The 23,391-nt window shown below is 38.0% G+C and overlaps 1 protein-coding gene and 1 pseudogene across 7 annotated transcripts in view; one reads left to right on the top strand and one right to left on the bottom strand.

Annotated features, from left to right (window-relative positions):
- Positions 1-23,391, top strand: part of LOC103232075 (endogenous retrovirus group K member 7 Env polyprotein-like) — a 159,127-nt gene that overhangs the window by 38,438 nt on the left and 97,298 nt on the right. For 5 of the 7 annotated variants that reach the window (XR_005239113.2, XR_005239109.2, XR_005239112.2 and 2 more), the window contains exon 2: positions 20,870-20,930. The exons of the other annotated variants lie outside the window; for them this stretch is intronic. The gene's annotated coding sequence lies outside the window, so the exon portion shown is untranslated. The remainder of the gene's footprint in view (positions 1-20,869; positions 20,931-23,391) is intronic. 7 annotated transcript variants of the gene reach the window in all.
- Positions 15,845-17,367, bottom strand: LOC103232074 (cAMP-dependent protein kinase type I-alpha regulatory subunit pseudogene; annotated as a pseudogene).

A 23,391-nucleotide genomic window follows, 5' to 3' on the forward strand; every position in this document is an offset into this window, starting at 1 on the left:
TGGAGCTATTTCTATTCGGCCATCTTGCTCCGCCCTCGATCTCAATCTTTTTATGGCTGAGTAATAGTCCATTGTGTATATCTACCACATTTTCTTTATCTATTCATCTGTTAATAGACACTTACTTTGCTTTCAAATCTTAGCTATTGTAAACAATGCTTCAACAAAGATAAGAATGCAAATATTTCTTTGATATATTGATTTCCTTTCTTTGGGGTATATACCCAGCAGTGGGCTTTCTGGATCATATGGTAGCTGTATTTTTAGTTTTTTGAGGAACCTCTCAACTGTTCTCCATAGTGGTTTTACTAATTTACATTCCCACCAACAGTGTCTAGGGTCCCCTTTTCTGCACATCCTCACCAGCATTTGTTCTTGCCTTTTGTTTGACTATAAGTCATTTTAACTGGGATGAAATAATATTTCATTAATTTTTTATTTGCATTTCTCTGATGATCAATTATGTTTAGCATGTTTTCATATCCCTGTTTGCCATTTGTAGGTCTTCTTTTGAGAAATGTCTGTTTATATCTTTTGCCCTTTTTTAATCAGATTATTAGATTTTTTCCTGTAGAATTGTTTGAGCTCCTTACTCTGGTTATTAATCCTTTGTCAGACAGTAGTTTGCAGTTATTTTCTCCTATTTTGTAGGTTGTCTCTTCATTGTGTTTATTGTATCCTTGTTATGCAGAAGTTTTTTAACTCGATGTGATCTCATTTTTCCATTTTTTGTTTGGTTGCCTGTTCTTGTGGGTAGTGCTCAAGAAATTTTTGCCCAGACCAATGTCCTGGTGATTTTCTCCAATGTTTTCTTGCAGCAGTTTCATGGATTGAGGTATTAGATTTAAGTCTTTAACACATTTTGATTTGACTGTTTGTTCAGTGAGATATAAAGGTCCAGTTTCATTCTTCTGTGTAAGGATATCCAGTTTTCCCAGCACCATTTATTGAAGAGACTGTCTTTTTCCCAGTGTATGTTCTTGTTACCTTTGTCAAAAATGTGTTCACTGTAGGTGTGTGTGTTTGTATCTGGGTTATCTATTCTGTCCCATTGGTCTATGTGTTTGTTTTTATGCCAGTACCATGCTGTTTTTGTTACTATGGCTCTGGAGTATAATTTGATGTCAGGTACTGTAATGTGATTCCTCCAGCTTTGTTCTTTTTGCTTAGGAAAGCTTGGGGTATTCTAGGTTTTTCGTGGTTGCGTTTAAATTTTAGGATGGCTTTTTCTATTTCTGTGAATAATGTAATTAGTATTTTGATAGGGATTGCATTGAATGTGAGATTGCTTTGGGTAGTATGAACATTTTAACAATATTGATTCTTCCATTCTATAAAGATGGAATACTTTTTCATTTTTTGGTGTCCTCTTAAATTTATTTCATCAGTGTTTTATATAATTTTTATCATAGATATCTTTCACTCGTTTGGTTATTTTAACTTTATGTGTCTGTTGTAAATGGATTTACTTTTTAAATTTCTGTTTTACATTGTTAACTGTTGGCATATACAAATGCATCTGATTCTTGTATGGTGATCTTGTGTCCAGCAACCTTCTTGAATTTATCAGTTCTAATAGTTTTTTTTTTTTTTCTCTTTCTGGTGTCTTTAGGTTTTTCCAAATATAGGATCATATCTGCAAACAAGGATAATTGTATTTCCTCATTGCCAATTTGAATGTCTTTATATATTTATCTGGTCTCATTGCCTTACTTAGGACTTTCAGTATTATGTTGAATAATAGTGGTAACAGTGAGCATCCTTGTCACATCACAGATTTCAAAGGAATGGCTTTCAGTTTTTTCCTCATTCAGTAATGACACTAGCTGTGGGTCTATTGTATATGACTTTTATTATGTTGAGGTATGTTTCTCCTATTCTCAGTTTTTTGAGGGTTTCTATCATGAAGGGATGTTGAATCTTATCAAATGACTTTTCAGCATCAATTGAAATGATCACATGGCTTTTATCCTTCATTCTGTTTATATTACATTGATTCATTTGTGTATGTTGAACTATCCTTGCATCCAAGGGATAAATCTCACTTGGTCATGATAAATGATCTTTTCAATATATTGTTGAATTCGATTTGCTAGTGTTTTGTTGATAATTTTCACCACAATATTCATCAAAGATATTGGCTTGTGTTGGTTTTTTTCTTTATATGTCTTTGTCTGGTCTTGGTATCAGAGTAATACTAGCTTCATACAATGAAATTGTAAGTATTCCCTCCTCCTCTATCTTTCATGATAGTTTGAGTAGGATTGGTATTAGTTCTTCTGTAAAAGTTTGATTGAATTCAGCAGTGAAGCTATCATGTCCTGGGCTTCTGTTTACTGGAAGAATTTTTATTATGGCTTTGATCTCATTACCTGTTATTGGTTTGTTCAGGTTTTAGATTTATTCCTGGTTCAATTTTGGTAGGTTGTATGAGTCTAGGAATTTTTTAATTTATTCTAGATTTTCCAATAGTTGCTCATAGTAGCCACCAAAGGTCCTTTGAGTTCCTGCAGTATGAGATGGAAAGTCTCCTTTGTCATTTTTGATTTTATTTATATGAATATTTCTCTTTTTATTAGTCTGGATAAACTTTTGATGATTTTTTTTTAACTTTTCAAGAAACTAGGGTTTCATTTTATTTTATTTTATTTTATTTTATTTATTTTATCATACTTTAATTTCTAGGGTACATGTGAATAATGTGCAGGTTTGTTACATATGTATACATGTGCCATGTTGGCGTGCTGCACCCATCAACTCGTCAGCACCCATCAACTCGTCATTTACATCAGGTATAACTCCCAATGCCATCCCTCCCCTCTCCCCCCTCCCCATGATAGGCCCCGGTGTATGATGTTCCCCTTCCCGAGTCTAAGTGATCTCATTGTTCAGTTCCCACTTATGAGTGAGAACATGCGGTGTTTGGTTTTCTGTTCTTGCGATAGTTTGCTAAGAATGATGGTTTCCAGCTGCATCCATGTCCCTACAAAGGACACAAACTCATCCTTTTTTATGGCTGCATAGTATTCCATGGTGTATATGTGCCACATTTTCTTAATGCAGTCTGTCACTGATGGACATTTGGGTTGATTCCAAGTCTTTGCTATTGTGAATAGTGCCGCAATAAACATATGTGTGCATGTGTCTTAGAGCAGCATGATTTATAATCCTTTGGGTATATACCCAGTAATGGGATGGCTGGGTCATATGGTACTTCGAGTTCTAGATCCTTGAGGAATCACCATACTGTTTTCCATAATGGTTGAACTAGTTTACAATCCCACCAACAGTGTAAAAGTGTTCCTATTTCTCCACATCCTCTCCAGCACCTGTTGTTTCCTGACTTTTTAATGATCGCCATTCTAACTGGTGTGAGATGGTATCTCATTGTGGTTTTGATTTGCATTTCTCTGATGGCCAGTGATGATGAGCATTTTTTCATGTGTCTGTTGGCTGTATGAATGTCTTCTTTTGAGAAATGTCTGTTCATATCCTTTGCCCACTTTTGGATGGGGTTGTTTGTTTTTTTCTTGTAAATTTGTTTGAGTTCTTTGTAGGTTCTGGATATTAGCCCTTTGTCTGATGAGTAGATTGCAAAAATTTTCTCCCATTCTGTAGGTTGCCTGTTCACTCTGATGGTACTTTCTTTTGCTGTGCAGAAGCTCTTTAGTTTAATTAGGTCCCATTTGTCAATTTTGGCTTTTGTTGCCATTGCTTTTGGTGTTTTAGACATGAAGTTCTTGCCCATACTTATGTCCTGAATGGTATTACCTATATTTTCGTCTAGGGTTTTTATGGTTTTAGGTCTAACATTTAAGTCTCTCATCCATCTTGAATTAATTTTCGTATAAGGAGTAAGGAAAGGATCCAGTTTCAGCTTTCTACTTATGGCTAGCCAATTTTCCCAGCACCATTTATTAAATAGGGAATCCGTTCCCCATTTCTTGTTTCTGTCAGGTTTGTCAAAGATCAGATGGCTGTAGATGTGTGGTATTATTTCTGAGGACTCTGTTCTGTTCCATTGGTCTGTATCTCTGTTTTGGTACCAGTACCATGCTGTTTTGGTTACTGTAGCCTTGTAGTAGAGTTTGAAGTCAGGTAGCGTGATGCCTCCAGCTTTGTTCTTTTGACTTAGGATTGTCTTGGAGATGCGGGCCCTTTTTTGGTTCCATATGAACTTTAAAGCAGTTTTTTCCAATTCTGTGAAGAACCTCATTGGTAGCTTGATGGGGATGGCCTTGAATCTATAAATGACCTTGAGCAGTATCGCCATTTTCACGATATTGATTCTTCCTATCCATGAGCATGGTATGTTCTTCCATTTGTTTGTGTCCTCTTTGATTTCACTGAGCAGTGGTTTGTAGTTCTCCTTGAAGAGGTCCTTTACATCCCTAGTAAGTTGGATTCCTAGGTATTTCATTCTCTTTGAAGCAATTGTGAATGTAAGTTTGTTTATGATTTGGCTCTCTGTTTGTCTGTTACTGGTGTATAAGAATACTTGTGATTTTTGCACATTAATTTTGTATCCTGAGACTTTGCTGAAGTTTCTTATCAGCTTAAGGAGATTTGGGGCTGAGACAATGGAGTTTTCTAAATATACAATCATGTCATCTGCAAACAGGGACAATTTGACTTCTTCTTTTCCTAACTGAATACCCTTGATTTCTTTCTCTTGCCTGATTGCCCTAGCCAGAACTTCCAACACTATGTTGAATAGGAGTGTTGAGAGAGGGCATCCCTGTCGTGTGCCAGTTTTCAAAGGGAATGCTTCCAGTTTTTGCCGATTCAGTATGATATTGGCTGTGGGTTTGTCATAAATAGCTCTTATGATTTTGAGATACGTTCCATGAATACCGAATTTCTTGAGCGTTTTTAGCATGAAGTGCTGTTGAATTTTGTCAAAGGCCTTTTCTGCATCTATTGAGAAAATCATGTGGTTTTTGTCTTTGGTTCTGTTTATATGCTGGATTACGTTTATTGATTTGTGTATGATGAACCAGCCTTGCATCCCAGGGATGAAACCCACTTAATCATGGTGGATAAGCTTTTTGATGTGCTGCTGGATTTGGTTTGCCAGTATTTTATTGAGGATTTTTGCATCGATGTTCATCAGGGATATTGGTCTAAAATTCTCTTTTTTTGTTGTGTCTCTGCCAGGCTTTGGTATCAGGATGATGTTGGCCTCATAAAATGAGTTAGGGAGGATTCCCTCTTTTTCTATTGATTGGAATAGTTTCAGAAGGAATGGTACCAGCTCCTCCTTGTACCTCTGGTAGAATTCAGCTGTGAATCCATCTGGTCCTGGACTTTTTTTGGTTGGTAGGCTACTAATTATTGCCTCAATTTCAGAGCCTGCTATTGGTCTATGCAGGAATTCAGTTTCTTCCTGGTTTAGTCTTGGGAGAGTGTAAGTGTCCAGGAAATCATTCATTTCTTCTAGATGTTCTAGTTTATTTGCATAGAGGTGTTTACAGTATTCTCTGATGGTAGTTTGTATTTCTGTGGGGTCAGTGGTGATATCCCCTTTATCATTTTTTATTGCATCTATTTGATTCTTCTCTCTTTTCTTCTTTATTAGTCTTGCTAGCAGTCTATCAAGTTTGTTGATCTTTTCAAAAAACCAACTCCTGGATTCATTGATTTTTTGGAGGGTTTTTTGTGTCTCTATCTCCTTCAGTTCTGCTCTGATCTTAGTTATTTCTTTCCTTTTCCTACCTTTTGAATGTGTTTGCTCTTGCTTCTCTAGTTCTTTTAATTGTGATGTTAGAGTGTCAATTTTAGATCTTTCCAGCTTTCTCTTGTGGGCATTTAGTGCTATAAATTTCCCTCTACACACTGCTTTAAATGTGTCCCAGAGATTCTGGTATGTTGTATCTTTGTTCTCATTGGTTTCAAAGAACATCTTTATTTCTGTTTTCATTTGTTATGTACCCAGTAGTCATTCAAGAGTAGGTTGTTCAGTTTCCATGTAGTTGAGCAGTTTTGATTGAGTTTCTTAGTCCTGAGTTCTAGTTTGATTGCACTGTGGTCTGAGAGACAGTTTGTTATAATTTCTGTTCTTGTACATTTGCTGAGGAGTGCTTTACTTCCAATTATGTGGTCAATTTTGGAATAAGTGCGATGTGGTGCTGAGTAGAATGTATATTCTGTTGATGTGGGGTGGAGAGTTCTGTAGATGTCTATTAGGTCTGCTTGCTGCAGAGATGAGTTCAATTTCTGGATATCCTTGTTAACTTTCTGTCTCGTTGATCTGTCTAATGTTGACAGTGGGGTGTTGAAGTCTCCCATTATTATTGTATGGGAGTCTAAGTCTCTTTGTAAGTCTCTAAGGACTTGCTTTATGAATCTGGGTGCTCCTGTATTGGGTGCATAAATATTTAGGATACTTAGCTCTTCCTGTTGAATTGATCCCTTTACCATTATGTAATGGCCTTCTTTGTCTCTTTTGATCTTTGATGGTTTAAAGTCTGTTTTATCAGAGACTGGTATTGCAACCCCTGCTTTTTTCGTTCTCCATTTGCTTGGTAGATCTTCCTCCATCCCTTTATTTTGAGTCTATGTATGTCTCTGCATGTGAAATGGGTCTCCTGAATACAGCAAACTGATGGGTCTTGACTGTTTATCCAGTTTGCCAGTCTGTGTCTTTTAATTGTTGCATTTAGTCCATTTACATTTAAGGTTAATATTTTTATGTGTGAACTTGATCCTGCCATTATGATATTAACTGGTTATTTTGCTTGTTAGTTGATGCAGTTTCTTCCTAGCCTCGATGGTCTTTGCATTTTGGCATGCTTTTGCAATGGCCTGTACCGGTTGTTCCTTTCCATGTTTAGTGCTTCCTTCAGGGTCTCTTGTAAGGCAGGCCTGGTGGTGACAAAATCTCTAAGCATTTGCATATCTGTAAAGGATTTTATTTCTCCTTCACTTATGAAACTTAGTTTGGCTGGATATGAAATTCTCGGTTGAAAATTCTTTTCTTTAAGAATGTTGAGTATTGGCCCCCACTCTCTTCTGGCTTGTAGAGTTTCTGCTGAGAGATCTGCTATTAGTCTGATGGGCTTCCCTTTGTGGGTAACCCGGCCTTTCTCTCTGGCTGCCCTTAAGATTTTTTCCTTCATTTCAACTTTGGTGAGTCTGGCAATTATGTGTCTTGGAGTTGCTCTTCTCAAGGAATATCTTTGTGGCGTTCTCTGTATTTCCTGTTTTGAATGTTGGCGGCCCTACTAGGTTGGGAAAGTTCTCCTGGATGATATCCTGGAGCGTGTTTTCCAACTTGGTTCCATTTTCCTCCTCACTTTCAGGCACCCCAATCAGACGTAGATTTGGTCTTATTACATAATCCCATACTTCTTGCAGGCTTTGTTCATTTCTTTTTCTACTTTTTTCTTTTGGTTTCTCTTCTCGCTTCATTTCATTCATTTGATCCTCAATCACTGATACTCTTTCTTCCAGTTGATCGAGTCGGTTACTGAAGCTTGTGCATTTGTCACATATTTCTCGTGTCATGGTTTTCATCTCTGTCAGTTCGTTTATGGCCTTCTCTACATTAATTATTCTGGTTATCAATCCTTCCACTCTTTTTTCAAGATTTTTAGTTTCTTTGCACTGGGTACGTAATTCCTCCTTTAGCTCTGAGAATTTTGATGGACTGAAGCCTTCTTTTCTCATCTCATCAAAGTCATTCTCCATCTAGCTTTGATCCGTTGCTGGCGATGAGCTGCGTTCCTTTGCAGGGGGAGATGTGCTCTTATTTTTTGAATTTCCAGCTTTTCTGCCCTCCTTTTTCCCCATCTTTGTGGTTTTATCTGCCTCTGGTCTTTGATGATGGTGACGTACTGATGGGGTTTTGGTGTGGGTGTCCTTCCTGTTTGTTAGTTTTCCTTCTAACAGTCAGGACCCTCAACTGTAGGTCTGTTGGAGATTGTTTGAGGTCCACTCCAGACCCTGTTTGCCTGGGTATCAGCAGCAGAGGCTGCAGAAGATAGAATATTGATGAACAGCGAGTGTACCTGTCTGCTTCTTGCTTTGGAAGCTTCCTCTCAGGGGTGTACTCCACCGTGTGAGGTGTATGGTATCGATCTGCCCCTAGTGGGGGATGTCTCCCAGTTAGGCTACTCAGGGGTCAGGGACCCACTTGAGGAGGCAGTCTGTCCATTCTCAGATCTCAACCTACGTGTTGGGAGATCCACTGCTCTCTTCAAAGCTGTCAGTCAGAGTCGTTTGCATCTGCAGAGGTTTCAGCTGCTTTTTGTTGTTGTTGTTGTTTATCTGTGCCCTGTCCCCAGAGGTGGAGTCTACAGTGACAAGCAGGCCTCCTTGAGCTGCTGTGAGCTCCACCCAGATCGAGCTTCCCAGCTGGTTTCTTTATCTACTTAAGCCTCAGCAATGGCGGGCGTCCCTCCCCCAGCCTCGCTGCTGCCTTGCGGTGAGATTGCAGACTGCTGTGCTAGCAATGAGGGAGGCTCCATGGGCGTGGGACCCTCCCGGCCAGGTGTGGGATATAGTCTCCTGATGTACCAGTTTGCTAAGATCCTTGGTAGAGCGCAGTATTGGGGTGGGAGTTACCCAATTTTCCAGGTGTTGTGTGTCTCAGTTCCCCTGGCTAGGAAAAGGGATTCCCTTCCCCCTTGGGCTTCCCAGGTGAGGCATGCCTCGCCCTGCTTCAGCTCTCGCTGGTCGGGCTGCAGCAGCTGACCAGCACTGATTGTCAGGCACTCCCTAGTGAGATAAACCCAGTACCTCAGTTGAAAATGCAGAAATCACCTGTCTTCTGTGTCGCTTGCGCTGGGAGCTGGAGACTGGAGCTGTTCCTATTCAGCCATCTTGCTCTGCCCCCTCCGGGTTTTTTTTTTTTTTTTTAATTGATTTTTTTTTCTTTTCTTTTTTTTTAGGTGGAGTTTCACTCTTTTTGCCCAGGCTGGAGTGGAATGGTACAATCTTAGCTCACGGCAACCTCTGCCTCCCGAGTTCAACAATTCTCCTGTTTCAGCCTCCTGAGTAGCTAGGATTCCAGGCATACACCACAACTCCAAGCTAATTTCATATTTTTAGTAGAGATGGGGTTTCTCCGTGGTGGTCAGGCTGGTCTCGAACTCCTGACCTCAGGTGATCCGCCCACCTTGGCCTCCCAAAGTGCTGGGATTACAAGCGTGAGCCACCATGCCCAGCTGCATTGATTTTTTTATTTCAATTTTATTTATTTATTTTTTTCTCTAGTGTTTATTAGTTCTTTTATTCTACTAATTTTGGGCTTGTTTCCTCTTGCTTTTCTGGTTTAAGATGTATTGTTAGATTGTTTACTTGAAATTTTTCCTCTTTTTTAATATAGGCACTTAATAGCTATAAAAATCACTCAGTACTGTTTTTGCTGCTGTATCCCAGAGGTGTTGATATGTTATGTTTCCATTGTCATTTATTTGAAGAAATTTTTCAATTTCCTTTTAATTTCTTCATTGACTCACTGGTCATTCAGGAGCATATTGTTTAGCTTCAATGTATTTGTATCATTTCCGAAATTCCTTGTTATTAATTTGTAGTTTTATTCCATTGTTTTCATTAAAGATGCTTGATATTATATCAATTTTTTTTAATGTTTTAGGACTTGGTTTTTCACCTATCATATGGTCTGTCTTTCTGAATGATCTATGTATATTCTGCAGCTCTTAGATGAAATGTTCTGTAAATACGTGTTAGATCCTTTTGATCTATAGTACAGATTAAGTCCAGTGTTTCGTTGTTGATTTTTCTGTCTGGAGTATCTGTACAATGCTGAAAGTAGGGTGTTGATGTATTCAGCTGTTTTTGGATTGGGGCCTATCTCTTTAGCTCTAATAACATTTGTTTTATATATCTGGATACTCCAATGTTGGGTGTATATATATTTAAAATTGTAATTTCCTCTTGCTGAAATGATCCCTTTATCATTATATAGTGAACTTCTTTGTCTCTTCCTGTAGGTTTGTCTTGAAATCTCTTTTGTCTGATACAAGTATAGTGACTCCTGCTCTTTTTTGGTTTCTATCAGCATGGAATATCTATTTCTATCTTTTTATTTTTAGTTTAATTTTGTATTTATATGTAAAGTTTGTTTTTTATGGGCAAAAGAATAATGTGTCTTCTTTTTTTACCCATTCTGCCAGTTTATGACTTTTGACTGGAGGGTTTAGAGCATTCCTGTACAATGTTATTATTGATAAGTAAGGATCTACTCATGTCATTTTGTTGTTATTTTCTTGTTGTTTTGTGGTCTTCTTCCCTCTTTCTTTCCTTCCTGTCTTTCTTTAGTGAAGGTGATTTTCTCTGGTGATATGATTTAGTTTTCTTGCTTTTCGTTTTTTGTGTTTCCACTGTAGAATTTCTGGTTTGAGGTTACCATGAAGCTTGCAAATACTATCTTATAACCCATTATTTTAACCTGATAACAACTTAACAGTATTTGCGTAAATAAGCAAACAGAAAAGGTGCTAATAAAAACTCTGCACTTTAATCTCATTCCCTTAGTTTTTAAACATTTTATTGTTTCTATTTGTTTCTTGTTGTACTCACTATGTTTGGAACAGTTATTGTACTTATTATTTTTTATTGGTTCATTGTTTAATCTTTCTACTTAGGATGAGTAGCTTACATACCAGTTACAGTGTTATAGTATTCTGTATTTTTCTGTGTACTTACTATTACCAGTGAGTTTTACACCATCAAGTTATTTCTGTTTGCTCATTTAATTTTTTTTCCTTCTGATTGAAGTACTCCCTTTAGCATTTATTGTAGGAAAGGACTGGTGTTGATGAAATCCCTCAACTTTTGTTTGTCTGGGAAAGTCTTCATTTCTTCTTTATGTTTGAAGGATATTTTTGCCAGGTATACTGTTCTGGGATAAAAGTTTTTTTCTTTAGCATTTAAAATATGTCATGCTACTCTCTTCTGGCCTATAAGAGTTTTCCACTGAAAGGTCGGCTGCCAGATGTATTGGAACTTCATTGTATGTTTTTTGTTTCTTTTCTCTTGCTGCTTTTAGGAACCTTTCTTCATCCTTGGCATTTGGGAGTTGGATTATTAAATACCTTGAAGTAGTCTATTTTGGGTAAAAACTGCTTCGTGTTCTATAACTTTCTTGCACTTGAATATTGCTATCTTTCCCTATGTTTTTGAAGTTTCTTGTTGTTATCCCTTTGAATACTATTCCTACCCTCCTCTCTTTCTCTACCTTCTCTTTAAGGCCAATACCTCTTACATGTGCCCTTTTGAGGCTGTATTCTGGATTCTGTATGTGTACTTTGTTTTTTATTCTTTTTATTTTTTCTCCTCTGTGTATTTTCAAATAGCCTGTCTTCAACCTCCCTAATTCTTTCTTCTCCTTGATCCATTCTGCTATTAAAGGACTCTGATGCAGTCTTCAGTATACCAATTGCATTTTTCAGCTCCAGAATTTTTGCTTGATTCTTTTAAATTATTTCATTCTCTTTGTTAAGTGTATGTGTTAGAATTCTGAATTTCTTCTTTGTGTTGTCTTGAATTTCTTTGAGTTTCTTCAACACAGCTATTTTGATTTCTTTGTCTAAAAGGTCACATTTCTCTTGTTTTTCCAGCACTGGTCCCTGGTGCTCTATTTAGTGTACTTGGCGAAGTCATGTTTTCCTGGATGTTGTTGATACTACTAGATGTTCTTCATTGTCTGGGTGTTGAGGAGTTAGGTATTTATTGTAGTCTTCACTATTTGGATTTATCTGTAGCCATCCTTCTTGGGAAGGCTTTCCAGATATTTGAAAAAAGCTTGGATACTGTGATGTAGGCTGTTTCTGCTGTAGTAGGCATCCAAAGCCCAGTCTTCTGTAGTTCTTGCAGACTTGTATAGATACTGCCTTGATGGTTTTGGACAAGACCTGGGAGAATTCTCTGGATTACCAGGCAGAGACTCTTGTTCCCTTCTTCTACTTTCTCCCAAACATACAGATTATCTCTTCATTCTTAGCCACCTAAAGCTGGGGCTGATGTGACACAAGCACCCCGGTTGCCACCACCACCATGACTGTGCTTACTCAGACCTCAAGCCAGCACAGCACTGGGTGTCACCCAAAGCCTGCTGTAACCACACCCTGGCTACTGACTATGTTCTTTCTAGGCCCTGGAGTTCTACAGTCAGTGGGTGGCAAAGCAGCCAGGCAGACATAATTCTGGGTTTGAGTCCAGTCTCCACCATCTTCCAGCTTTATGATGTTTCCTTTCCTTCAGGGAAGCAAGGTCGCCCAGGCCCTGGGTAGGTCCAGAGGTGCCATCTGGGAGTCAGTGACCAGAGTCAAAAAACTTCAAAGTCTACCTGATGTTCTATAGTACTGAGGCTGAGCTGGGACTCAAACCACAAGATGCAGTACTTCCCACTCTCTTTCTCTTTCCAAAGGCAGAGGAGCCTCACTTGGTAGCTATCATTCTTAGGCCACAAGGAGTACTGCCAGAATACCTCTGATCTTCCCTTAAGGAAATTAGCTTGTGGTGATTTCTACCTGGCCTGGGACTCACCATTCAGAGCAGTGGGCTCCTCTCTGGTCCAAGACAGATCCATAAATGCCATCCAGGAGCAATGTTCTCAAATCAGGGACCCCAAGAGCCCACTTGGTGCTCTAAACCCCTGTGGCTATGCTGGTACCTAAGGTGCAAAAATAAGTCCCTTTTTCTCCCTGCTTTTCTCTAGCAGAAGGGATTTTGCCCCATAGCCACCACAGCTGGTTATGTACTGAGTCCCTCCCAAAGCCAGCAAGTATCAGAGGCTCACCCAAGGTCCTCAACATAGTACCTGGGTATCACTGCTGATTATTTAGAGCCCAAGGGCCCTTCAGTTAGCAGGTGATGATTGCTGCCAGAACTGAGTGTTTTCCTTCAAGACAGTAGGATCTCTTCTGACCCAGAAATGTCATCTGGGAGCTACAGCCTGGAATGGGGGACTCTCTGCTCTTATTGGTACCCTATCCTGCTGTGGCTGAGCTGGTGCCCAAGAAGCAAAACAAAGCCCTTCCTACTCATCCCTCTCCTCTCCTGAAACAGGAGGAAAGGTTCTTTTTGGAGCCATGAGCTGTGCAGCCTGGGGTAGGGGAGGAGTGATGCCAGCACTCCATTGGCTGCCCCAGCTGGTGTCTCAGTATTTCATGAGCGACCCCAGTCCCCTGTCTTTGGGCCAGGTTCAGCAATAGCTCTCTCCTAAGACTTTCAGTCCTTATGGCCTACAATGCCCTTCAACTTTACTTGGAGACATAGAGCACTGTGGGCCTTGGTGGAGAGGTTTGTGGGAACTCAAGTTCTGATCACTAGGATTGGTGATTTCCCTTTGGCTAGGGCTGATTTAAATGCTCCCTGCATGTGCGGGCATCAGCTGAGTTTGTTCCAATTTTCCTTTTTGCTCTAAAGGACAGCACTGAGTTCAATGCCTCACAATTGCTGTGTTCTTTCTCCCTGACCCCAAGAAGCTCTCTGCACCATGCAGCTGCTGCTGAGGGGTAGGGGAGGGTGGGCGTCAGTGATTCAGGGCTGTTTTTTCTATCTTCAGTGCGTCTTTCAGCAATATGAAGTTAACACCAGGTACTCTGAGTACACACCTGAATTTTATTTTCTATGAAGGTGTTTTTGTGTGTGTGTAGATGGTTGTTAAGTTGGTGTCCTTGCAGCAGGGATGATCAGTGGAGCCTTTTATTTTGCCATTTTGTGCCGCCTTCTTTTCTGTTGTTAGATATGTATTTATAAAAATTGTATAAACAGCTGTATGCCTTAGCAAATATGTATCTCTACCAAATTAATTATTTATAATCTTTTACATATAAATTAATAAATATTAAACCAAGTTCTAAGGAAATTATCAACGACCTATAAATCTTTACAAAGATCTAATTATATATTTCTTTTTTTTAAGAATTTAAATTATTTCATCTCTTTTTATTAGTTGACCTACCATTAAGATAATCTATAATAAAAAAAGTATATTAGCACACATGGTATAATCAGACTGGTAATCAGGAAGCAATACAAAACGGTCCTTTGGCCATCTATACTTTCTAGAGCAGTAAATCTCATAAATTCACTTCCCAAGCCCAGGAATAATGACTTTTAAAAGCCTTGAATATCAACTAAGACAAATTACGCCAATTCTGATTTCTCACATACACAAAGATAAAGCTTTAGATGTGATCATTGTTTAATGTAGACTTATCTTTAAATTTTTTAATTAAAAACTACAGAAGGGAGTAAACAGCAAGTCAAATGATTTAAGAGTAAAACTCACTTAGAAAGCATTATATGTGTCTAAATATACATGAGCATGATTATATACATACATGAAACTGTAATTTTATGGCATTCTAAGTAACTCATTTAAGTATATTTTGGCATTTAAACAAAGATCAAATCAAGCTTTAAGCTTGTAAGAACATAATTTTCATTTTTAATTTTTTAAATATAAAAAGGTAGCTAAACACAAAGTACAGATCAGAAAACCCTCATTTAATATAGATTATTTTGGAAATTAAAAAATTTGTAACATGGTGGCTTTCTTACCCACCCTAAAATGTACATAAAGCCTCTTCCCCAGATTTATACTTCATACTTAGTAACAACCTAAAAGTTTTTCAAATGTATGAAAAAAATCTACCATGACCAATTTAAATTACCTAGGAAAGGGCAGGAGAGGGGATCAATATTCAGAGTCAGTTAGTTGCACACAGATGGAAAAATGCTTGCAGTCACTCCCAAATATAACCCTACATTACCTTATATATAAATCACAACGAAAATAAAAGTGCCTACATTACAGAACTATGAAAGTTGGTTTAAAAAAATAATAAAAATAAACTGTTGAGTATCATTGGAATAATGTAACACATAAGGCTGGAAAATACTGATACTGAAATAGAGTTAAGACTCAATACACAAGTTTACTTTAAAAACGAAAGGAAAGAAAGAAAGAAAAGTTTGCCAGAGAAATAGATGCTAGATAGGAAAGCAGGACTTTCAGCAGGATAGCCTTTTAGACCAATTTGAAACAACACAGACACATTACACCCTACCATCAACCCACCAGAAATTCTGAAATAAAAAGGAAAAAAAGACTAAACCAAAGTAAAAAACTTATTCCAAAATCTCATGCCCCAGTGAATCTCACGGGGAAAATTCCCGACACTGAACTTTGTCCACCTACCATTTCTCCCTTTAGCAGCATCACCTCTTTTCTCGGTTAGGACATTTGCTCCATCTGTATCTAGTCATAGCAAATCCAATCTCCTGGAATCAGTTTAATAAGCAAAGGAGATTATACTGGAGTCAGCTGAAGGACATACTTTAACCAAAAGTTCTAAATTAACAACCAAGATTGCAGACCTCAAATTCTTACTCTCAATTCAGCATCTGATCAATTATTTGGCACTAGCTGGATAAAGGTCTTAATCGGAATTTGTGAGCCGAGGCAGATGTAGTTAAATACTAACCAATATTTGCAGTCTATGAGTTAGTTTCAAACTTAAAAGGCAGGTATAGATAGCCACACTTAAAAGTATTTCAGAATTGGAGAAGAAACATTAATAACAACATATAAATAAAACCAGGCAGATTAGCTTGGCAAACAACAATTCTGGAAAAAAAAAATTGAACCAATCATATCTCATTGATAATTAGCAAAAATGGGCATTTTTCCACCCTTAAACTAGTTTAATCACAGGCAGATATCTTTCTACTATACTAAGATTTTCTATATCCATTTTCCCTAATCTTTAGAGCTTGATGAGAAACCATTTATTCTACAAAGAAATACAGCATATATGGCCACAGTCTAAATATGCTTAGAACTGGAAAACTATGTCACTTAAAAAAAAATCTAGCACTGTTACATCATTACTTTACGGTAATTCAATAGGTGCTGGGATCTGCCCTCACCAAAAAGCATGGCACTCACTGCCCAGGGTGAATACTAACACTGCACAAAGAGAAGCAGTAACAGCAAAGTCTCCATAGAACTCTTTCTATTTATTTAACTGTGTATGAGCATTCAGTTAATGCTCCAAATTGAAAACAGTGCAATAAAAGCAACTTTCAATATATAAACAGACAGGAAGCTGCAATGCCAGTGGCCACTTGGCGCTGCAAGTAGGGAAAATAAAGCAGTCTGCATGAGTGAAGCATGGATTGGGGAGAGGAGAAAAGGGAGGCACAGGAGGTAGATTTCAGACAGACAGTGACACAAAACTGTTGTACTGCTGGATGTTTCGTTTGAGGATGTCTGAGCATGGGCCAAGAACACATTCAAATCTAGGTCGGTCCAGCTTAACGCACTTCAAGGGGCCACGAGCAACGACTGTGGCAGCACGAGGACGATTCATCAGTAGTGCAATTTCACCAAAATAATCAGAAGACCCCAATCTTCCCACTTCAACAAACTCTTCATTTTCTGACCGACGTTGTAGCATAGCAGCTGACCCCTCTAAAATAATGAAGAACTCATCCCCTGGTTCTCCCTGCACCACAATCTTCTGCCCATCTTCAAACTGCACTGGTTCCAATGCATCAGCTACCGTAAGACGTTCTCATTTGTCCAGAGACTCTAGAATAGAGACTTTACTGAGGAGCTCCTCATACATCTTCCGCTTTCTCAGTGTGCTTCCCATGAGGATTCTTCTATAGCTGTCTTGGTCGATGCCCCACAATTTCACATTTGTCTTTGCTTTGACAGTGGCTGCTCTAGGTGTTCCATAAATCAAAGCAAGTTCTCCAAAGCTCCCTCCTTGCCCAACACTAGTTGCCCATTCATTGTTGACATAGACATCCGTCTCTCCTTGATCAATCACATAGAAGTTATCCCCTTCATCACCTTGCTGAATCACAGTCTCTCTTGCGATAAAGGAAACCGAAAACATGGCATCAAAAATATCACTTCTCTCATTATCATCAAGATGTGAAAACAGCACATTCTTCTCAATGGCTTTGGCTAAAGCAGCCATCGTCTTGTAATCTTTTGGTATAACCTTTCTAACATATGATGTGGCATCTTCCTCTGTGTAGACCTCAGCGCTAATAGCCCTCGTCGCCTCCGACCTTTAACCACTGGGTTGGGTGGAGGAGGAGAGATCTCATCTTCCCTTGAGTCTGTATGAGTGCCTGCTTTCTGCAGATTCTGAATCTCTTTTGCCTCCTCCTTCTCCAACCTCTCAAAGTATTCCCTGAGGAATGCCATGGGTCTCTCAGGTCGAGCAGTGTACAACTGCACAATAGAATATTTGAGCAGTGCTTGAATGTTATGCTTCTGGACGTAGAGTTTACATTCTTGAAGGCTGCGTGCCTCCTCGCTGGCGGCAGTACTGCCAGACTCCATGGTTCTCTGGGGATGGGCAGCGGCGGGCGCGAGGCTGCGGGTGCGAGGTGCCTGCGTACCGAGCTCCCTCAGCGCTTTGCTCCCAGCCCCGCTCCACTCTGCGATAGGGGCTAGGCGACAGCTCCACCGGAAACGGCCCTAATTATATATTTCTATGTCTCTTCGCTGTCCCCTCACTCATACGTACTTCCTAGCCTTTGGTATCTATCATTCTAATCCCTACCTTCTTGAGATCAATTTAGTAAAGTAGTGTGACTATAGTTAACAACAATGTATTGTATATTTCAAAATAGCTAGGAGACAGGACTGGAAATTTTCCCAATACATATAGATAATAAATGAGGTGATGAATACCTCAAATACCTTGACTTGATCATTACACATTATATACATATAAGAAAATATCACATGTACCTTGTAAATATGTACAAATATTATGTATTGATAAGAAATTAAAGTTTAAAACACCTTTACAAATTTTATGTTACATTATACATATACACGGCCCAGTGTTTTTTCCATGTAACTATTAATGGGCCATGAGGATTGGGAACGTAAATAGGCCTTGAACCCACATAATTCCGAGTTTGAGTCCAGTCTCCACCATCTTCCAGCTTTATGATGATTGCCAGGTTATTTAACATTTCAAGACCTCAATTTCATTGTCTACAGAATTGGAACAGTAATACGCACCTGATAGTCTTGTTCTTTGGGTATTTATAGTATTCTATTGAAGGCAATGAGCTATTTAAATTCAGAATACTGCCATTACTGTATTTGGAGGGTTGTTGTTTTTGTTTTTTTGTTTGTTTGCTTTTTGTGTTTTTTTTTTGCTATTTTATATTACATTTCAAGGATTATTTTGTTAATTCTTTTCAGTACACAGAGAAAGCAGATACTTGATAATCTTTACAAGGACAGGATGGATGGCCATCTTTCTGATCACTCTATCTTTAGGGCCAAGCATAGTGTCTGACTCATGACAGATACTCAGTAAGTATTTTTGGACTCAACAAGTGAAAAAGCATTTATGCATTTTGCCTTTAAGTTATAATTCAGCAATTTAGAACAATTGTGAAATGCTCAGATTAGTACAACAAGTGCATCTTATAATTCTTTTTAGTATAGGAAGTTTTAACAGTCTTGAGTGACTAGAGCAAACTTTTAGCAAAATACTACCTAGTGGAAGTTTCACTGAGTCATCCTGAACATGCCAGCAGGCTAAGCTCTGAATAGCAGGTCATTTATATATTGGCAAATTTCTAAATATTAGAAAATCTTGAAAATCTCTAAGCCTTGTGGATATTTTAAGTTTTAATTTACTTAAGAAATACAGCATCTTGGGCTGGCTAGGCACTACAGAGAAAGGTGAGTAATCTGAATAAGCTAATAATGTAGAAAGAAAGAGCAGACATCCAGTACCAGGTTATAGATGCTACAATTGAGGTTTGAACAGGTTGCCAGGGAAGCCGAGGGCAAGAGGTATAATCTTACACTTGGATGAAGTGTGGTATCCTGGGGTGTAGTGAAGTGACAGAATAGTGCCAGGAAATGTATCTTAGAGGTGTCAACTGTTGGAGCTGGGTTATGAAGGATAGCTAAGATTTAGTAACTAAAATGAGGATGTCACAGGCAGAAGAAACAATATTTGAAAAGCCCTGGGTTGAGAGAAAGAATGCCATATTTTGTAAACAACAAGGCATCTATATAGGTGGATTTTAGATTAAAGGCATGTGGAGAAGAAGGTGAATTAGGCCTAATATATCAGGTTCAGGAGTTTGGATTTTATTTATCAGGGCATAGTGAAAATAACTGTGCCTTTGTCCTGATACATGCTTTGGGTCTCCAGTATATGTATCACTTATCAAACTGAACTGTAATAGACTGACATTTTTAGGCCTAGATTACTATGGTTTGTAGGACCAATGTGATTTACATAATGCTCCCTAATTTGTTGCAATTCTGTGACTTTGATCTATGACTATAATAATTATCATGTTTTGCACATGTATGTTTATTGAAGCACTAGTTAAAATAGCAAAGACATGGAACCAATCCAAATGTTCATCAATGATAGACTAGATAAAGAAAATGTGGTACATATAAACCATTGAATACTATGCAGCCATAAAAAGGAATGAGATCATGTCCTTTGCAGGAACGTGGATGAAGTTGGAAGCTATCACCCTCAGCAAACTAACACAGGAACAAAAAAACAAACACCTCATGTTCTCACTCATAAGTGGAAGTTGAAAACTGAGAACACATGGACACAAGAAGGGGAACAACACACACTGGGGCCTGTAAGGAGGGTGGTGGCTGAGGGGAGGGAGACCATTAGGACTAATAGCTAATGCATGTGGGGCTTAAAACCTAGATGACCAGTTGATAAGTGCAGCAAACCACCATGGCACACATAACTTGTATAATAAACTTGCACATTCTGCACATGTATCCTGGAACTTAAAGGAAAAAAAATTATCATGTTTGTATCCTTGCTTTGTGCTGCAACCTTTCACAGCTTTTAGTGAGCCCACTTTGGTAACCCCTCTCCCAACTTTCTAAATTATGTTTTCTATTCTGCTATATACTAACAAATTAAATCATTAAACTTGCTAGAATTATGTGTGAATTAAGACTAAGTTCCATGTAAAGATATAGAGTACATTTGCTACCATAGGTCTGCTTTTGTCCATGGCAAACAATGCCAATTGATCATAGTTTCTATTCTCATAGAGTCGATTTAAGACCTCAAAATTTCTTCTTAACACAGCTCTGTGTTTCAGGCAGCTATTACCTAATTAGTAGAAGTTGTTAAGAGTGATTAACTCCAGTTTTTATGACTAGTCTAAGAACTCTCTTTTGAGTACATTTTGTGAGTCTGAACGCAGGAGCTATTTGATTTCACAGATTTTCTTTGTTGTTTAATTTCCATGTCTCAGCTATGGTCACAGAGGTGAGAGTGTCAGAGAGTGCAGGTGTTCCTGCTCCAAGCACTACATGTTCATGCAGTTTAATTGCTTAAATTATTAAGTAGATTAAACTTTTAAATTAAAGCCTGGCCTACCAACAAAACTTAGGCAACCAAAGGATTTTATGAGCATTCTTGTGATTTGGTCTAGGAAAAACTGGTCTGAGCATCACAGATTATTAAAACTTTGAAGTCCCATAAAATTACTATCTAATTTTACTCCACTAATTTTGTGGATGTGAAAAAAGATGACTGGAGAAGCTAAGTGACTTTCTCAATATAACACAGTGAAATCAAGCCTAGAGCCCAAGGAACTCAATTTTATAAAATCCTCTGTGTACACCTTCAGAATAGAAAAGGTAAACTCTAGTTAAAGTGAAATTATTCCCAAGCTGATTTCATATTAGACTCTGAATTAATGAGATTTTATTGTTTAGAAGTGTAGAAAATTTGACTATGTTTTCTTACCTTATGTAAATATCACTGACTGAAGTTATACGACAAAATGTTTTAAACTTGGGCTCCCTGCATTTTCTCCCTGCTCTAATTTGTCTTTCCAGGGGAGCTGAAGGAGATGTTGAAGACATCCTGCTTTCAATAAGCCAACCGGATCCTCCTGTGGTTAGTTCACTTAACTTTCTGTCTGAGGCTCCAACTGTCCCCTTGACATTGTATTGGCACAGTCTCCATTATATCATATCTCAGACTCAGTAAATTGAATACAAATATTTTATTGGTTGATTTATAGGAATAAGCAACATATCCCTGAGTTATCAGAAAATACTTGCAGTTGAAATTGTAAAAGATTGATATTTTATAGAAAACATTGTTTACTATCTCTCTGGGCACTAGGAAACATCCCTTAAAAAGGATAGTTTGCCCCTGTCTAAAACCTCTGTTTTGTTTTTCCCTGCGACTAATTTCTTGAGGTCGTTTTAGAAGTCCTGATCGTTATAATTGTTAATGAAATGTTTAAAATGTATGTGTAATTGTGTATTGGTAAGAGTTAAACATACATATGGAATGCCAATTTTTGCTAAGAAGCTTTTTTTGAGATTACCCAGTAACAGCAGATGTTAGGCATGCTTGCCTGTAGGTAAAATATGAATGCTTTAAAGTACTTGAATTTACTGTTAGCATGAGCACCTAAAATATGTAAAAGTGATTGACTCCCTCCTTCCCTGGATCCATATCTCTTCCTAAACGATAGAATGTAAGCTGCCACTGTGCTTCAGTTAAAATGGGGGCAGTCACTTTAACAGAACCTTGTGTCCTGATTGCAGTGGTATGTGGCTGCTGTACTCCAACTGGTGGGGCCCATGCCCTCTCATGCAGGGAAACAGATGACCCAGGGGCTAGAGGTTTTGGATACACATTCTCCTTGTTCTCCACATATTGTGCCAACATTTAGTATTAAAAGTGTGTGATGGTGTGTTTCCTTCTAAAATTCTCTATCTCTTCTTTGGGAGTCTGGAACTTAGGGTGGCCAGTGTTAGCAAAATAGAGTATATTTGCTTTTGTTCACTCAAGATTTAATACAGAGGAAACTTAATCTTCATACGTTTTGTTTTCACATAACTCTAAATGGATTCCTTTGAGCTAGAATTGGCAGCTGTTTCCTGATATGTAATGGAAGCATATGCACCTTAAAGAGGATTTAGAAAGGAATCCGATGATATGAGGAAGATTCCCATTAAACAAAGTGAAATTTGACCATACATCCTTCATAGTATTTCATGAGGTAGAAAGAAAATATTGTTGAGAAGAGACCAATGTAGTAGCATAACATCTTTTACAGAGTAAACTTTTTAGGTTATTATCATGAGCACTCTTACTAAGTGAGAGTAATGCAGACTTAAGAACGTTTCTCTTATTATTCTTAATTAAAGACTAGTGACAGCACTAAGGCTGATGGTGAACAAAGCAAAAATATCTAGTATTGCAATGTATTTTTTCCTATCCTTTCTTCTCTTCATTCCATCATTCTGAGCTACATGGATCTTATGGAATAACATGATGGAGTAATGAAGGTCATCATGGGAGCCACAATTTATTGCTTAAATCAACTTAGAGCAGAATCATTGCAGGATTTGCCAATGTCAATATCCATGTCTTTACTTACCATACATTAAGTTATAATATCAGTGTCTTTAATTATTTCAGGTATGGAAGAAAATTCAGCTGAAATTTGCTAGAAAATGAGTTGTGTTGGAAAGAGACTGTAGAGACAGGCAAATGGAAGAAGAAAGCTTCTGTGCCCCCACAGAAACCGACTGAAAAGTGTTAGCATGAGCAAAAGTTCCTATCTAATATTATATGCTTTCCTTTGCTCCCAGGTAAAGTCCTGCTGTTTTGAAAAGGTTCTTTTCTTACCCTTGTCTTGCATACATAAAAAACACTGCCTTTTTTTCTTGACTGTCCAGAATGGTTGATACTGTTTTTAAAAGACTCTTTGTCCCCTTAGTTTTATCTTTAAAGTCTTTCAAGCTATTGGCAACTATACCAAATTTTCTATATACTGTTTTGTAGTGCAGTTTTTCACAAAAAGAAAGAAAGCGGCTTGATCTTTTTGGACTTGAGGCACTGATGAAATGTTCCTGAAGACATTTATGATATAGATACCCAAAAGTAATATTCAGATTAAAAGCCACTCACCACTAATGAAATCTGGATTGAATGTTTAGTTTGTTCTAAATTTAGAATTAATATTAATGTAGCTGCTGTTTCTCTCTAGATACTTTTATAGTCAATTCAAATTACATTTGTTTGGCTTTTTTCTCTTTTTAAATTAGGGAATGTCCCTCAAATGGGCATGTGCTGAGGTGAATATGACCATGTTTGCAAATAATCAGGGCAATTGTTTTTAAATTATTGCATAATATGATTTGGAAAATTTCTTCATCAGTATAAAAATATATACTTGGTCTAGAAAACATTGTCAAATTCATTGTTATTCTCAACTGTCAAAGAGTCTAAGTTGTACTGAATTCTCCTGTGTATGTCTTGATCTATACTTAGCAAAACCAGCTAAAACAGGATATACTATTCTTTTTTCATCTTACATTTCTTTGATTTCCATAGA

Source organism: Chlorocebus sabaeus, chromosome X (assembly GCF_047675955.1).
Source record: "Chlorocebus sabaeus isolate Y175 chromosome X, mChlSab1.0.hap1, whole genome shotgun sequence".
Lineage (NCBI taxonomy): Eukaryota > Metazoa > Chordata > Mammalia > Primates > Cercopithecidae > Chlorocebus > Chlorocebus sabaeus.